The sequence below is a fragment of the Aplidium turbinatum genome, chromosome 4, assembly GCF_918807975.1.
Source record: "Aplidium turbinatum chromosome 4, kaAplTurb1.1, whole genome shotgun sequence".
Classification (NCBI taxonomy): Eukaryota; Metazoa; Chordata; class Ascidiacea; order Aplousobranchia; family Polyclinidae; genus Aplidium; species Aplidium turbinatum.
The window spans coordinates 21801960-21818411 of record NC_137475.1 but is presented as its reverse complement, the minus strand read 5'-3'; the positions used below and the strand labels follow the sequence as shown (position 1 = coordinate 21818411).

At 39.5% G+C, this 16452-nt stretch overlaps 1 pseudogene; it reads right to left on the bottom strand.

The window, feature by feature from the left end:
* Window positions 1–2794: 2794 nt before the first annotated feature.
* LOC145768977 (protein FAM200A-like) lies at window positions 2795–4182 on the bottom strand (annotated as a pseudogene).
* Window positions 4183–16452: the final 12270 nt, after the last annotated feature.

The window sequence follows — 16452 nt, the reverse complement described above, 5'->3', positions numbered from 1 at the left end:
TTCATTCACTGTTTCAATTTCTTGATTTTCGATCTTGATGTTTATGTTATCTGCTTTACCAGTTGTTATAATTATCAGTAAGCGAGACCACTTAAATTTACACTAAGAACTATTGTTAAAAGATCACATTAATTTGCGACTAAAAAATGTCATGAAGTTTCCTTTTTACATAACGTAATAAAAACGTGTAAAGACACCTACAAAAACACATAATCTAACTTATATCCTAAAAAATGCGGAAGAGCGTGGTTGACACCAATCCACTTGAGTGGAGAATTCTTTCTGTTTATACCGTCCTTGAGAAGTAGTTTTACCTAACACAGATTAAAAATTGCCGAAATGAACGAAAGAACTTCAACACGTTTAATATGCGTGGAAAACACGTATTACTTTTCAACAGATGGAAACGTGCAATACACGTGGAAACAACATATAATCAACATACAAAAAATTCCGGTAAAACATCTTTCTGCTCGGGTAAACATTTTTTCTCTTTTGTATGCCCTCTTCTGGGTGTGATTTTACCTTATATACCTTAAAAATTAGTCAAATAATCATAGGATTTTGAACACGTGTAATATACGTGGAAAACACGTGTTATTTTTGCAAGAGTTATATTCACAAAATAATCCCTGATAAAACTTCTAGAATCATATTTACACACTAGTCATACTAAATGATAGCTAAAATATGTCTCTAAAAAAATGTTTTTTAAACAAGTGAATTTTTGTTGGTGTACACAAACTCCTTAATAACACCTGAATTCTACCTAAGATACCATACTACCTAAAATCAACCAAAAATCAACGTGTAATATACGTAGCTTTCTAGCTGGGCCTATGCTCACAGAAAATCGAAAACAGACGTTTTAATCAACCACTGGTACAGTGTGGCTGGACATCGCATTTGAATAACTGTAAGCAACCCCCACTGGTCACAGCGGTAAACCATAATCTCTTCGTGGGAAAATTGTAACATAAGATTCTCGGATCAGTTCGTCTGTATGTAATGACCGAAGAAACACTCTTTTGAAACCGTCTATTCAAATTTGTATTTCTGTAAAATTAGCCACCTGGCTGTCGAAATTGGAATGCAACACCGTACACCACTAAAACTTGTCACTACAACAAACTGCTTAGATAAAAGACGGAAATTTTTGTCCAGCTAGCAGCACTAAGCGAAACAGTTAAATTTGCGACTAACTTTCAAGCAACAATTTTACGAATGAGAGAATAAATTTCAATATCTCAAACTCACGTCAGCAGTAACTGTGATGCAATAATGAAAGACATTGTTGCGCAATTCAAACAGGTGTTCAAAAGTGGTGATGCAATGTTTCATCAGGTCTTACGAACGATGGTGCAATATTTGGACATTTTCTAGCAATTTCCATGACGTAAGATGCCAGCTAGGTTAAGCAGACCATAACGGTTTTTATATGACGTTTGATTTGGTGAAAATTGTCTGTAACACCCACCTAGAACTATAATCTGATTGGTCGGTCGGTGGAATCGTATGCAAAGCGAAAATATGCTTCCCGGAAAGTATTTTTTGCCTTCGTGCTCTTTAACTCCTCAAGAAAAGTATTTTTGGTTATACTTGTATCACGGGCGCAGCGATACAGCGTGGCGGGCCGCGAAATTTTTTTTCCCACGAGATTTCTGTCTCATTGATTGTAGTCACTCTAAAAGTAAGATTTTCCGAAAGTGTTTTGAGAGATTGGTTGATTCAGATTGCAAAATAACTATTTGCCAATGAAATTTTGCAATGATAATAAAATATAAGCTTTCCCTAACCCTACTTTTTTGAAAAGCTCTTGTGCACCGCAAAAATTATTTTAAAGAAAAAAAAGTTTGACTTCGACGGCGTCGAACCCTCGTTCTCACGATCACTAGACAAGGATGAAATCACTGAACTAACCGTGCCAACGAGAAAACGCTGAATTCACACGGTTTTAATCCAAACTTTTACCAAAATATGCAAATGAGACAAAAATCTCGTGGGAAAAAATATTTCGCGGCCCGGCCCGGTCGCGAAATTTTTTTTCCCACGAGATTTTTGTCTCATTGATTCTAGTCACTCTAAAAGTAAGATTTTCCGAAAGTGTTTTGAAAGATTGGTTGATTCAGATTGGGAAATAACTATTTGCCAATGAAATTGTGCAATGATAATAAAATATAGCCTAAGCTTTCCTTAACCCTACTTTTTTGAAAAGCTCTTGTGCACCGCAAAAATTAATTTAAAGAAAAAAAAGTTTGACCACGACGGGCGTCGAACCCCCGTTCGACCGATCAGTAGGCAGAGGATGAAACCACTGAACCAACCGTGCCAACGAGAAAATGTTGCATTCACACGGTTTTAATACAAACTTTTACCAAAATATGTAAATGAGACAGAAATCTGGTGGGAAAAAAATTTTCGCGGCCCGGTCACCCAGATTGACAGAGTGAAGCTTCCGATTGTTGAAGTATTATTGCCGGGGAATTATTCCATCCATTACAGTGGTTCCCAAACTTTTTTACTCCGTGGCCTAAATTTTGATTCAAAAAAAGTTCGTGGCCCACCCAAAATATTTTATACACTTGTATATGGGCGAGCACTATAGGCTCTAGCAATTTTCTAAGTGGCGACGCTGTGCCTGATTTGACTGGCCCGAGGATCGCAGCCCAGACCTCCAGCACAGATAGCGATGTTTCTTACCACTACGCTAATCGGCCAAGTTCTACTACCTAATTACTGTACTGTATAACATGTAACACAAAAACAAACAAAATGTTTTTTTGCAATTTATTTTTTAATGGGAAGGGTGCTCTTGTGCTTTAGCAACAAGCTTAGAAATTCTTGGCTCAGTTGTCGAAAGAGCACAGCGAATGTCATGTTCAACTTCAAGGCGGTTGCGTTGCTTGGACCTCATACATACTAGCGCTGAAAAGGCAGATTCACATAACCATGTAGAAGCGAAAGGCAATAACTGTTTAAGTACAGTTTTGCTTATTTCTGGATATGATGATGCCATGCTTAGCCAGAATTCCGTGAGTGGCAAAGTTTCGAATAGATCTCGGCAACTGGAGTCGTTTTTCAATTCAATCAATTGGTCTTGCAATTCATCTTCCACATTTTCAGGGGAAAGTCGAAACGAATTTCTTGCAAGTGATAGGTCATCAGCACTAACTTCAGGAAAATATGACTTGAATTCGCTTTCCAGCTCTTTCAGATGTTGAACAATATTGGTCTTTAGTTCATCGTTTAACTCGTAAATATCAGACAGGTTGTTCAACATGGCAAAATTGCCGTTTTGAGCTTTTCGTCTCCAGTTTGCCAATTTTTCAACAAACGCATTGATCAAGTCCATGTTCTGAATAATGTTTTTTTCTTTTCCTTGCATTTTCAGGTTAAGGGTGTTTAAAGAATGAAAAATATCTACCAAACAAGCAATAAATTTTGCATTGGTAAAGTGAAATGCTAACTCAGGTTTTACATCAGTTAAATAGATTTCCAACTCATCGCGGAGCTCAAACACTCTGCATAAAACGCTCCCTTTAGAGAGCCACCGAACTTTTGTGTAAAACAAAAGGTTTTTATGATCAGATTCCATGTCTTCACAAAGTTTTTTGAATAGACGAGTGTGCAAAGCGCTGCTCTTCACAAAATTTACTATTTTAATAGTAACGTTAAGCACATCTTGGAGACCACTTGGTAAAGTTTTAGAAGCCAGGGCTTCCCGGTGAATGAAGCAATGAGTAAACATAACGCCAGTAGCCTTTCTTTGCACAAGTGCCAGATCCACTTTTGGAACCAAGCATCGCAGGTGCACCGTCAGTGCACACGCCACACAGATTGTCCCAGGATATTCCGTTTTCATTAAAAAAATGGTTGACTTTTTCCATTACATCTGATGCTTTTGTGCTGGTGTTCAAAGCACAGCAGAAGAGTAATTCTTCCTTTACAGAGGTGTCAACTGCATAGCGAACGAAAACCATAAGTTGAGAAACTGAAGATACATCGACAGACTCATCCAGCTGGATGGCGAATAGACCAAAAGCAGATTTATTTATTTCAGTTATTACTTGTTCCTTAATGTCTTCTGACATTGCTGGCAATTCGTCTCTTTACTGTGTTATTGGATAAAGGAATAGCTTTGAGACTTTTCTCATGTTTATCACCCAGGACAATTCTTGTCATGGCCAGTGCAGACGGTTTAACAACAGTTTCAGCGATATTATGAGCTTTTTTCTGCTTAGCTATAATTTGGCTAACAACGAAAGATGCTTCTGTAAGTTTCTGATCAGTTTGTTGAAAGTTTCCAGTTTTGTCAAGTCGTTGACGTTTACAGCTAGATTCTAGTCGTTTAAAATACTCAATGCTTTTATTCTTCAACTCAGGATGATTTTTTTCCAGGTGATTTCTCAATTTACTCGGTCTCAATGACTCATTGCTTAAGACGCGGTAGCATACTACGCACTGTCCCTTTTCGACTCTATGATCATTTAACGAAGTAAATCCAAATTTAACGTAACTATCATCATACTTTCTTTTGTTTGCCATTGAATAATTTAGTATTTAGTAATTTAGTTTAGCATGTCTCGAATTGCAAATTTTTATTCAATCTCTTCTTCGCTCTGCACCTCATAACTATCAGTCCACGACATAAAGAACGCTTGTTTTTAAGTACGATTTCTGGCACATGCAAGCTTAAAAACTCATTGTTACGTAACAATTCCTTCCCGTGGCAGACAGTTTTAAGAATGGCAGTTAAAATTTTTCGGTAAAAAATCTAGAAATTGTTAACAATACAGGAACAGTATAAGTTCAATTACAAATAACTCTGTGGCTCACTGAAACCGTCTTCGTGGCCCAATAGTGGGCCATGGCCCATAGTTTGGGAACCACTGATCCATTAGATGCGGCTCAAAAAAAGATGAAGATTTTGTTTTATGGTGTTTCGTATTGTGGAAAATATTGACTAATGCCTATTGATAACATCTTCCGATTGACTCAAGCATTCTCTTGTGGCAACCTTCAAAAAAGCTTCCTTCTCCTACGATAGCCTAAGCTTATTTGTATAACATCATTCTACTGACATGATAAGCTTATTTGTATAACATCATTCTACTGACATGATAGGCTACCATGGTAGCTTTAACCATTTTTAAAGTATGTGGAAACCTTGAATAATGAATATAGTTTGTTATGGCTAAACAGTAGGCTAAACAATCTGGTAGGCACTTTAACATTACCCACTCGTCGAAAAGCGTACTCGCGATTCAGCTGATTTCAGTCATGTGACTCGACACGTGATATTCTGATCGAAAAATTTTTTTGATACAAAGAAATTTAACTGAATGCTTCGCTACAACCAGCGTTGCCTAATGGTTAGAGCAGAGGAGTAGTAATTTCGACTTCGTGGGTTCGATTCCCACCCTCTGCTAATACTATTTTTTCTTCTGCAACTGAACTGAGTGCAAGAAGGATCTTAAAGGGGTATTAAAGGAAAAACCTGACTTGGCGATTTTCCACGTTCTTTGTGTTTAACATGCTACCATAAAACGATTTTCAATAAAATTTTGCCCCATTGCGGTCTGACCACCATTGTGCGCGTGCTTTTGTCAGAGCTTTCAAAACGAGATTTGGCCTGAGCAACGAAGCGTGCGACTGTAAAGAACGTCATAAAGTCTATGTCATAAAGTCTAGCAATCAACCGATCACGCAATAATTGTTACTGCGGGCGATTTGACTGTAGGCTATGTATGTATTTACATCAAAACAGCACATTTTAATATCAAAACAGCAGACAGTTTGCTCAAAACATCAGATTGGTAACGTGGCTTTTGTTATTGCTGGACTTTATGACGTATTCTTGAGCTGTGTTTGCACGTTTTGGTCATTTTGAACAAAATGAAAATAAATGAAACACTGGACTTTGGGCCTTGCCAGCGCCATTGAAAACAAATTTTTTTGGGTAATTGTTTTTGAAATGTATTCTTGAATGTTCAGTTTACTCATTTTAATGCTTAATTCCGGTTTGAAATTTTCCTTTAGTATGCCTTTAATGACTGCAATCAATGGAGTTTACAAGAAAAATTGTGACAAAAACACAAAGCAATTCCACATTGAAAAGCAGGCACTCTTCAACGAGTGGGTGATGTTAAAGTGCCTATCAAACAATCTGGAATAACAAGGTGTTTCTACAAAAATTTTCCAACTTCAGGCCCAAAATCGCAAACTACTGTGCATTTTAAACTAATTTGTTTGATAACACTGGTCAACACAACTTTTCTTGCATGGAGTTTTTCAATGGATTTAGGGTAATTTTGAGGGCTAAATCCGAATCTGACCTCAGATTTATCATATCACGTCAGGTTTGTGAGATATGATAACAGCAATTTGTTACTATTGTCAAAAGTGGAAGATTTGACGTTGCGTTTATTGCACATACACATTGTGCTATATCCAGAAATCCAGGCCATGTAGTAGCCTACATAATTAGCTGAAATACACCCACCAACTATAATTTTGATACCAGTTTGTTTTCTAAGCAACATTATTAACCATGCAGTAGTAACAAGCTAAAAGGGAGGCTAAAAATATAACTGACCCCCACCCCCGTCAATGTTTTGCTTGAAACCACAAAGATTTAAACAGGCCTATGGCAATGCTTGTTCAGTAACCTTATTTAAGCTGTTTTGGCCTGTCTAACACTAACCTTTCGTTATAGCACTGCATATGTTGGTGGTAAACGCAACGCCAAATTTTCCACTTTTGACAAAAGTAGCAATTTGGTGTTATCATATCTCACAAACCTGACGTGATAGGATAAATCTGAGGTCAGATTCGGACTCAGCACCCCAAAATTACCCTAAATCAGTTCTCAAAGCCCATGCAAGAATTATTTATTTTTTTTATTGACCAGTGTAATTTGAGTTTTAAAACTTATTCCAAAATTGGTAGGGCGATCGGACTCTGGATTCGCCTCGGCATTTGAAGCATCACTTTTACATTAATGCACCGTAGGCGACTGGTTGACCTAACTGCAGCCTATGATACGGCATGGCATCGTGGACTGACTCTCAAAGTTATTCGTTTTATCCCTAGCCGCTTCAGAGTTCGATTCATTTTGGAGATGATCTCTAATAGACGCTTCACACTTTACACCAGCGATGGACAGAGTAGTCGACCTCGCTCTTTGAAAAACGGCGTGCCCCAAGAATCAACTTTGGCCCCACTGCTATTAAATATCTACATCAGAGACCTACCCTGCACCAAGTCAAAGCAATATAGTTATGCCGACGATTTAGCCCTAGCCTTTGGGATGGGATGATGAGCACCTTCACGAAGTTCACGTGGTCCCTCCTGTGAGTAGCCGAGTTCAATTACAAATGAAAAGGCAAAACGAAGCTCATAAAAATATCAGAGAAAAAGACTGCGTTCACGACGTTTCACAGCGAAAACAGTCCTTTTCAGGGCATACGGTCGTCCCAGCTGGGACAAAGACCGGAGAAAAGAGGATTCGGCAGGGGTCTTTCCGAATCCTCCAGCTGAACGTCAAAGGGCCCACGACTAGCAAGCTTGACATTGTAGAGCGCTGGTCCACGAGTACAATGCAACCACTGTTCTCCTCCAGGAAACTCACTGCACAACAGTGGAAAGCTAGCAATCAACAACTTTTCGCTAGCCGGATACACTCTTAGCAGGAAACATGGCCTCGCATCTTTTGTCAGAAGAAACCTGTCTTGGAAAACATCAGATTTCTCTCCGGAGAATTCCGAGACAGAGTGGCACTGCATCAATGTAGAGGGGCACAACATCATTAACATCTATAAACCTCCTCTCTCGCAAATGTCTGTTACACCACTACCTGTGTTCCCCGCCCCTTGCATCTATGCTGGAGATTTCAATTGTCAGCATATTGACTGGGGGTACAGTAACACCAGTGCGAATGGAGAATGCTTAGCAACATGGGCTTCTAACAACGACCTGATCCTCCTTCAAGATCCTACAGGCTCACCAACTTTCCTTTCAGGACGATGGAACACTGGTACCAATCCAGATTTAGCATTTGCGAGAACCAACAATAACTGCCAACTCCCTGACAGACAAGTACCATACTAGGAAAGTTCCCACGGTCACAACATCGACCCTCTCTTATAACCTCCACTCGTCATGTAGCCTAATACCAATATTGAGCAAGCCAGTAAAGCGATGGAACTTTCGCAAGGCTGACTGGAAACGCTACGGTACAATTACCAACCAGTTTGCTAAGGAGCTTCCTTCTCCAGACGCTACTAACGCAGACACAGCCTACCAGGACTTCTGCGACCTAACCATCTACGCTGCAAAAAAGTGCATTCCTCGTGGCTGCAGAAAATGCTACATACAGTGCTGGGATAAAGAATGTGAAACACTCTTCCTCACCACACAAGCTTTCACTGGCAACGCATCAGACTTAGCGGCCAGCAAACTGATCACAAGGCTTGATAACAATAGACGAGAACGATGGGAAGAGACGGTCCAAAACATCGACTTCACCCACTCAAGCCGTAAAGCATCAAGCATGGTCCACGATAAACATGCTAACTGGCAGGTCCAGACAACCGCTTGGAGAACGCCCCATTACAGCCAACTCTATTGCATCACAGCTTGTGAATAATGGGGTATATCTTTTAGGGCAGGGGTCACCAACCTTTTTTGCATGCGGGCCACTTTGGCACTTAGGAGAGCTGTGGCGGGCTGCACTAATAAAATTTTGGGTAGGTTGACTCTTATGCTAGAAAAGAACGCATTTCGTACCCAGTATCCAGCGTTACGTGTTCTTAAATCTTAGAATACCGCAGCAACAAAATTAGTCGAACAACGCTACTGCCAGGCCAAGCTCCTTTAACAACACTTTTGACTTCTTAAACATTGCCTAATAAACGAGGTAGGCACTTTTACGTGGTACACTGTCCGAATTCCATAACGCAATCATGCGTGACCTATATGACATCACTGATATTTCAGTCACAATTTTCCTTATTAACTCCATTGATTGCAGTCATTAAGATTCTTCTTGCACTCAGTTCAGTTGCAGAAGAAAAAATAGTATTAGCAGAAGGTGGGAATCGAACCCACGAAGTCGAAATTGCTACTCCTTTGCCCTAACCCATTTGGCCACGCAGGTTGTGGGGATGCATTCAGTAAAAGTTCTTTGCATCAAAATCTTTCGATAAAGACGACCAGATAATCACGTATTGAGTCACATGACTGAAGTCAGCTGATTTGCGTGTACGTTTTTCGATGGTCACGCATGGTTGCGGTTACCTTTTCGGGAGGTGTAATACGTTAAAGTGCCTACCAATAAACGAGGCCACTTGTTTTGCGCACTTATAGCGAGGCGAGTGGCTTCATCAGAATATTCATCGCCAAGCAAAGAGTGGTGTTGTTACTTCGCTTCACAAAAGATATCTTGCCATGAACAGTTTCAATAGCCTAAACATGGAAATGTTTGACACATCGCAATACAGGCAACAATAGTGCCCTGCAAACATATCAGAGAAAAATAGGCTCCAATAACAGGGAGAAAGAAATCAGGCACTATGAAACAAACGCTTGTGGAAATCATCGAAAAAACGTTTCTATTGTAACTCATGAACAGTGTTCCCTATAAAAAAAGCAATGAGTGCACAAATGCCTGCAGTTATAGCATGCTTCCTTGATTACTTTTGCACTCCTTTTGTCACGTGTAAAAGTGGAATACGGGTAAAGTGGAATACCTAAGGGTTAATTCAGTACAGTTCACTGATTTTGCCAAAAAAATTAACTTTTTTTTATTTGAGCGTTAACTCTAACATATTTCGACAATTTTTAAAGTGCGCTTTTGATGACTGCCAGCTTTTTTATATATTTTTTTTTAATTTAAAAATTACCTCCAATAGTCCACTTTACCCCACATATGTGGGGTAAACTGGACCGTTGTAAGTTTTGAGCAAATTCCGTAAATTTTTTCCACGCAATCAAATTATTTACCACTAGCATCATTAGCGAAGACATTATGAAACTTCACAACTGCAGTTCATAAGTCCATTAAGAATCAAACTTTGAAATATTTTTTAAAAACAGAGTTCACAGATAAAGTTGTCATCCTCTTCATTGCAACCAGCGCAGGCTTCATGTGCCCACAGGATGTCCTTTGGTGATAATAACGAGGCATTCTGAAAAACAAGAATATAACTAAGTTAAGAACCAGCTCGTCTACTAGCTCATGATTGGTGGGATATTCCGCCCCGTTAGCTCAGTGGTTACGCACCCGGCTCAAGATTACGCGGCACTGGTTTGACTCTCGGGGTGTGCGCTTGAGCAACGCATTTCAGGACTGCTCTCCACTTAGCGGCACTTAATGGATGGAATAATTTCAGGCAACAACACCTCAGCAATTGGAAACATCACTCAGCCAATCTCGGTAACCGGCCCTGCGTCAAGAGCCTCTACAAGAATGCGAAACTACCAGGAATAACCTATCAAGGCTTTGTCAGTCGGAGGATAAAGATTCAATAACCAACCAATCATATCAGAACAACTATCCACTTGGGTGCTAATTAGGCCTACACGGCTGTTGTGTAAAATAAGCTACAAGATTATAAGTAACACAGCACCTAATTCGGTCAAGAAATCATAAACAAGAAAAATATTTATGACGAGGTAAAGTGGATCACCACTGGTCCACTTTACCCCACCTCTACTAATTTAACTGTTGGCCAAATTTAGGCTAGTCAACAACAAGAGTGAATCTACGTAATGCGTACGTGATATAGTGAGGCTCATTTTTATCATTCAAAAAAACTTCTACCTTATGTAGCCTACATAAGATACAATTTAAGTTACCATACATACCTTTAAATAGATCAGAGGGTGCAAAAAGTAATTTCCGTGCTTTTTTGTGTCTTCTAAAGGTGGGTTTAGACTACGTGTGTTTTCCGTACGTCTTTGTTGCGTTGCGATTTTCGTGCGTCTTGTCTCAAACAGCTCGCGTTTACACTACTTGCGGTTTCCTTGCGTATTGTGTTACGTCATTTGCAAAATATAGGGTATTCCCCTACATTGACGTCAATCAGCTGATCTAGTTGACATCTTTTGTCAATGCGATCATTGCAATACATTTTGAGTTTTACTTCCTCTGCACAAATGACTTTCACAGAAAGAAACAAGCTTATAACACAAGTACAGTCATGAAACTCTAGCCTACACTATCTATCAGCACACTATGATATCAAAGTAGAACACTTTTGAGGGTCATAGTAGCCTATATTGCAAATGAAGAAACCAAAAAAAAAATTACTTAACAATATGAAGTGCAGAGTGGCATCCAGACTTTCAAAGCGATGCCAGAAACGTTTAATTGCACCGAGTGGGTTGTTATGTTACGGCAATATAAACTTTGTTGCCTGTGGACCAACACCAAGACTGCACCATTGTAATTTTTGGACAGGCTATGCTTTTAGATGTGATTTTTAATAACTTTGGATTCTAAACTCATGTTTAGCAAACATTTCGAACACCAAACTGTCTATATCTGGGCTACATATTTTTTGATTAGATTAACCTCACATTCCAGCCATTTTGCTCCTGACCTTGGTATCTTTGTTCAACAACCTTCCTTGTTTCATGACCTTTGTAAAATAACTTTGAATTCTTTGTTCGCTTTTTAATAGATTGTTTTTTTTATACGTTAAAACTAGACCACAAGTCCACTACTATAAATGTGGCCTTGTTCATATACTGTAGTGCCTACATCTAAGTCAGTGAAAATGGCAAATAGCCTACCCCTTGGGGTCATCAAAAACCTTAGAAAAGTGCTTTCCTACTTTGCACTCAGCATAAAGAGCACTGAAAATGCCTGCATTGTAAACCACTGAGCAATGCATATTTGTGATAAATATACAGTAGGTATGAGACCTCAAAGATCACTATCACTTGTGATGGACTAAATTCTCTGATTGATAGGCAATAGTTTAATTGCTGTTTATTTTCTGCTTTTATAAAATATTATTAAGCTAATACAAAAAACTGAATGCAATTCAATCTTATTTGTTACCAGCGAATTAAAAAGATAGAATTTTTGCATGTTGGCAGTTTTCTGTATAATTGCTTATAGGTTATGCACAGATAAAGAAAAAAACAGATGCTACAAATTTGGTAGAAGCAAATTATTATTATTTATTTGCATCAGGCACTAAAGAAACAGGCCCATATTCATAAACACAACACAAGTCACAAAACACACAAGGTTACATTATACAGTATAAGCAAAACTTATGCGTAGATAGTAGGGTGAGGCTGGTGCCCCATGATTTTCAAAACTGGAATCGATTGACCCTTACTTTTTTTTGGTGGGGAGGTTAAGGGTATAAAACAATCTGTTAAAATTTCAGGAAAAATAAACAATGTTTAGGGGTAGCAGGTCACCTCCAAACTTTTGAACCCCCTTGCTTGCCCCGATAATCACGATTTTACAGTAATTACAGTTATACTTGGGCCAGAGAGTTGATTTATAGCTCAAAATGACCAGAAACCTCATATTTATATTAGTCTTTCTAACATTATTTAGGTCGTTTCTAGCACTAGTTGCTACGTTCATCTGATGAAATTGAAAGTAAAATTAACAACAAACAAGATGGTTTATTGCTTCACTGACGTTTCGCGCACCATGACAATGCGCATCCTCAGAGCGAATAACATTTCAGTATTCATTATTTAGGTCTATGTTAATTTTATAATCGACTTGAATAACATGTCATACAGCAGCCACTGTATGAAGCAGTCTATGTATATCAACTGAACAAGCGATTCTTTGTTGTTTTAATGAAAACCTTTGAAACGTCAATCGCGTCTTCGTGCTGATAGAATTATTACGTTACTTTACAGACATAAAGCTTGTGTTTACTTAAATCCTTATATCTCTTTCCACGGAGTTGGTGATCTATCGAATTGTACAAAAACAATTTACATTTTTAGCAATTCCTTATTCTTCCCGAAAAAACAAGTTAAATAATTACTGTCAGTTTCTAGACAAGAGACTGGGCTTGCAGGGATTGTGACTGATGAAACGGCACCAGACTATCTGTAGTGTGTTGTTTTAAAATGCTATTTTTAACTTCTATTGCTCTAAAAAACAATTTATGTCATCTTGTGAGCTGAGAATTAATCGTTGTTTTTCATCATCCATTTAAACGTTGGCATAGCACGGCCAACGGTAATTCAACGTCTAAATGTCGTTGTCTGTATGTGAATTGTAAATACTTGGTGTAGCACAACATTTCTTCGAAGCTTTCGCCGCATCTTGAAAGATGTTGTATGAACGTTAGCGAACGATTGTCTTCCGCTTGCTTTCTTCAACCAAGGCATATTACTGAAGCTATTTTTTCTTATCGCTGTCTTTATATAGCGCATCTTCTTTGTGTTTTGCAATATCAGCATAAAAGGCTTAGCAAAGCAAAAGTTTGAGAGCATAGACCAGAAATTCCGTTGAGTTTTGTATTAGCTGCATTTGGTAAAACGAAATGTTTAAATCTTAACTCTTAAGCATAAATTGAGAAACTTTATGTTAAATATTTCTTGACCATTTACTAACTGTAAATTTTGTATTCTATTTGAATAAGATGCACTAGTAGAATCAATTGCTGTATGACTGTTACGACTATTATTATTGGATTATTGTTTGTACGGATTATCACTTCAAGCCCTGATTGCTGTCTCGGTGAGTCTGAACTATAATCACCAGCTCTATCTAGAATTGAAGTAGCCTATATCTGCCCACTAAGTTTGTTAAACGACCTTGCGACCTGCAACCTTGTGGCCGACCTTGCGACCTGCAACCTTGTGGCCGACCTTGCGACCTGCAACCTATGTGACTGAACCTTCGACTTACAACTTGTGATCTTGTGACCTTGTGATCTTCTGACTTGTAATCTTGCAACCTATCTGCCACAATAAACTAACAGAACTCAAGACCGCGTTCAGATTCAATCTACTTGGCTTGTTTTTCTGTCTGTTGTAGGCGCATAACCGTATTAACTGAGCGACGCATATAATAATCCAATCCACTGTTTGGCGCCAGTGAGAAAGATATTCTTTAACGTAGAATTCGCGTCAAAATTCTACACGGTTTAACAAACTTAACCAGCAAATTCTCGCTTGGTTTTCTATCTTTTCTGCCTTCAAACGCGTTGTATGCTAAGAAGCGGAAAACTCTACAGCAAAATGGCCGCTGAAAATCTTTCTGATGCGGCCAAGCAATTAAGCGATTTCTATTTAGAAATCAACAATTTAATGAAAAGTCCCAATTGTGCAACAACAATGCGTGCCCGGCTTCGTGACCTAGACAGGTTATTTAGCGCCCTGATGGATCTCTGCACTGACATGCCCGATGACACGCCTTTGCTCGAATCTTCCACTCTTACAAAAGATGATTACATTCGAGGTAAAGGCGAGTTCATGGCCCAAGTCGACAGCTGGCTACAAGAACAGGACGAGCATGAGGGTAGTCAGGCTCACTCTTTGCATCTTCTCAATGTCTCCCACCATTCGAAATCGGGCTCCAGAACTGGAAGCCGCAGAACCACGACAACAAGCTCCAACAGAAGCTCTAAGCAAAGGGCGTTGCAAGCTAAATTAGAACTTGCACGACTAGCGGTGCAGCATAATGAGCAGCGTCGTCTCGAAGAAGAGCGTGAGAGGCAACAAGAAGCACGTGAGAGACAATTAAAACGGGAACAAGAAGCACGTGAGAGACAATTAAAACTGGAACAAGAAGCACGTGAGAGGCAATTAAAACTGGAACAAGAAGAGCGTGAGAGGCAACTCAAGCTGGAGAAAGCGAAATTGAAAGCAGACCGAGCCGCAGCTGAAGACCTTCGCCTTTTAGAAGCAGCTAGGGTCGAAGCAGATGTGTGGGAAGCAAATTCTCAGGAAGGTTCTGTAAGAAGCGTTCGTCACTTGTCAATTCCGCCCCAAGTCTCAAACCCTAAACAAATAATTAATGGTTCACAAATTCATGATAATTTGCGATCAAATGATCAAACTTTAGTTTTATCTCAACAAAATGAACGAAGCTATAATGATAATGTAACTCAGGAAAGAGCCAAAGTCACGTTTTCTACGAGCCCAACGTCACGCCCAAATAACTTCGAAATTAATGAAGAATCCCACTTCGGACATCCAAGCTACAGTAGCCGGGATATGAGGTACTCAAACCCCGACAACGATGTTTTTCAATCTTGACGTATTAACCCATATGAATTTCAGGCCGAAGTCAGTGAGCGACTACTTCCCAAGCCTGACATAAGAAAGTTCGAAGGAGACCCGATGGACTTTCGTGCCTTTCAACACCGGTTCGAAACTCATGTTGGCAGTTGGCTTCCCTCAGAAAAGAAGCTGTCATTTCTTTTGCAACATTGCGGCAGGGGTGTTCAGGAACAAATCCAGCACTTTGCAGACTGTCCTGACCGCAGAAATAACTACCAGTTAGCAATAGAAGAACTTCGTCACAGGTATGGTGAGCCACATATTATAGCCCAGGCCTGTGAAGAAGTTCTTACTAACGTACCGAAATTCACGCGGTACGACCCAGAACGTCTCACAAAATTGTCTGTGCTTTTAAATCGCTGCAGTGCTTCCTTATTTCGCACGCCTGATGGCAAGGTGTCTGCCGTCAGCTTAGACAGCGTCAATTTTATCACGATGTTGGTGGAAAAATTGCCACACACCATGCAATTAGATTGGATAAAGAAATCATGTGTGATAATAGAAAACAATGAAGGCAAGAAACCAGCTGGATTTCTTGACTTCGTAGCATTCATAGAAGAGAATACTATGAATGCAAACTCCGTCTACGGTCGAAAGCTACTATCGAGTAATCCACACAAGTCCAGTGTACCACAATCTGGAAAAAATAAGGTATCTTCATTTAGCACTAACTTCGTACAAAACCCAAAACCTCCTTTAACTAAGCCTAACAAACGGCAGGAGGATTGGAAATGTGCATGCTGCTTAGATGCCTTTCATAGTGTGTTTCGATGTAAAAAATTCCGTGCTCTGTCTTATCGACAACGAGTACGCCTTGTCGAAGAAAAGGGCTTATGTAAACAATGCCTAAGCCCAAACCATTTAAGTTCAGCGTGTACTTCAAGGTTTTCGTGCCAGATAGACCGTTGCGGGAGCAGGCAACATAACACTCTCCTACATTCACCTAATCTTTCAGAACAAGGTATGTCAAGACCTGCAATACGGACAAAAGACGATACCTTCCGTCGCAATGACCACCATTGGGATTCTAAAGTTATGAGCGACCAATGGCACCGTACTCCTCGCAGTCGCTATGACAACACATTTGTAAAAGCGCCTAACTTCGCCGTGCGCTCAGAACCGGAAGAGCTAGCTAGCCAAAACTCATACCTGGACATCGTTCCCGTAAAGGTAACT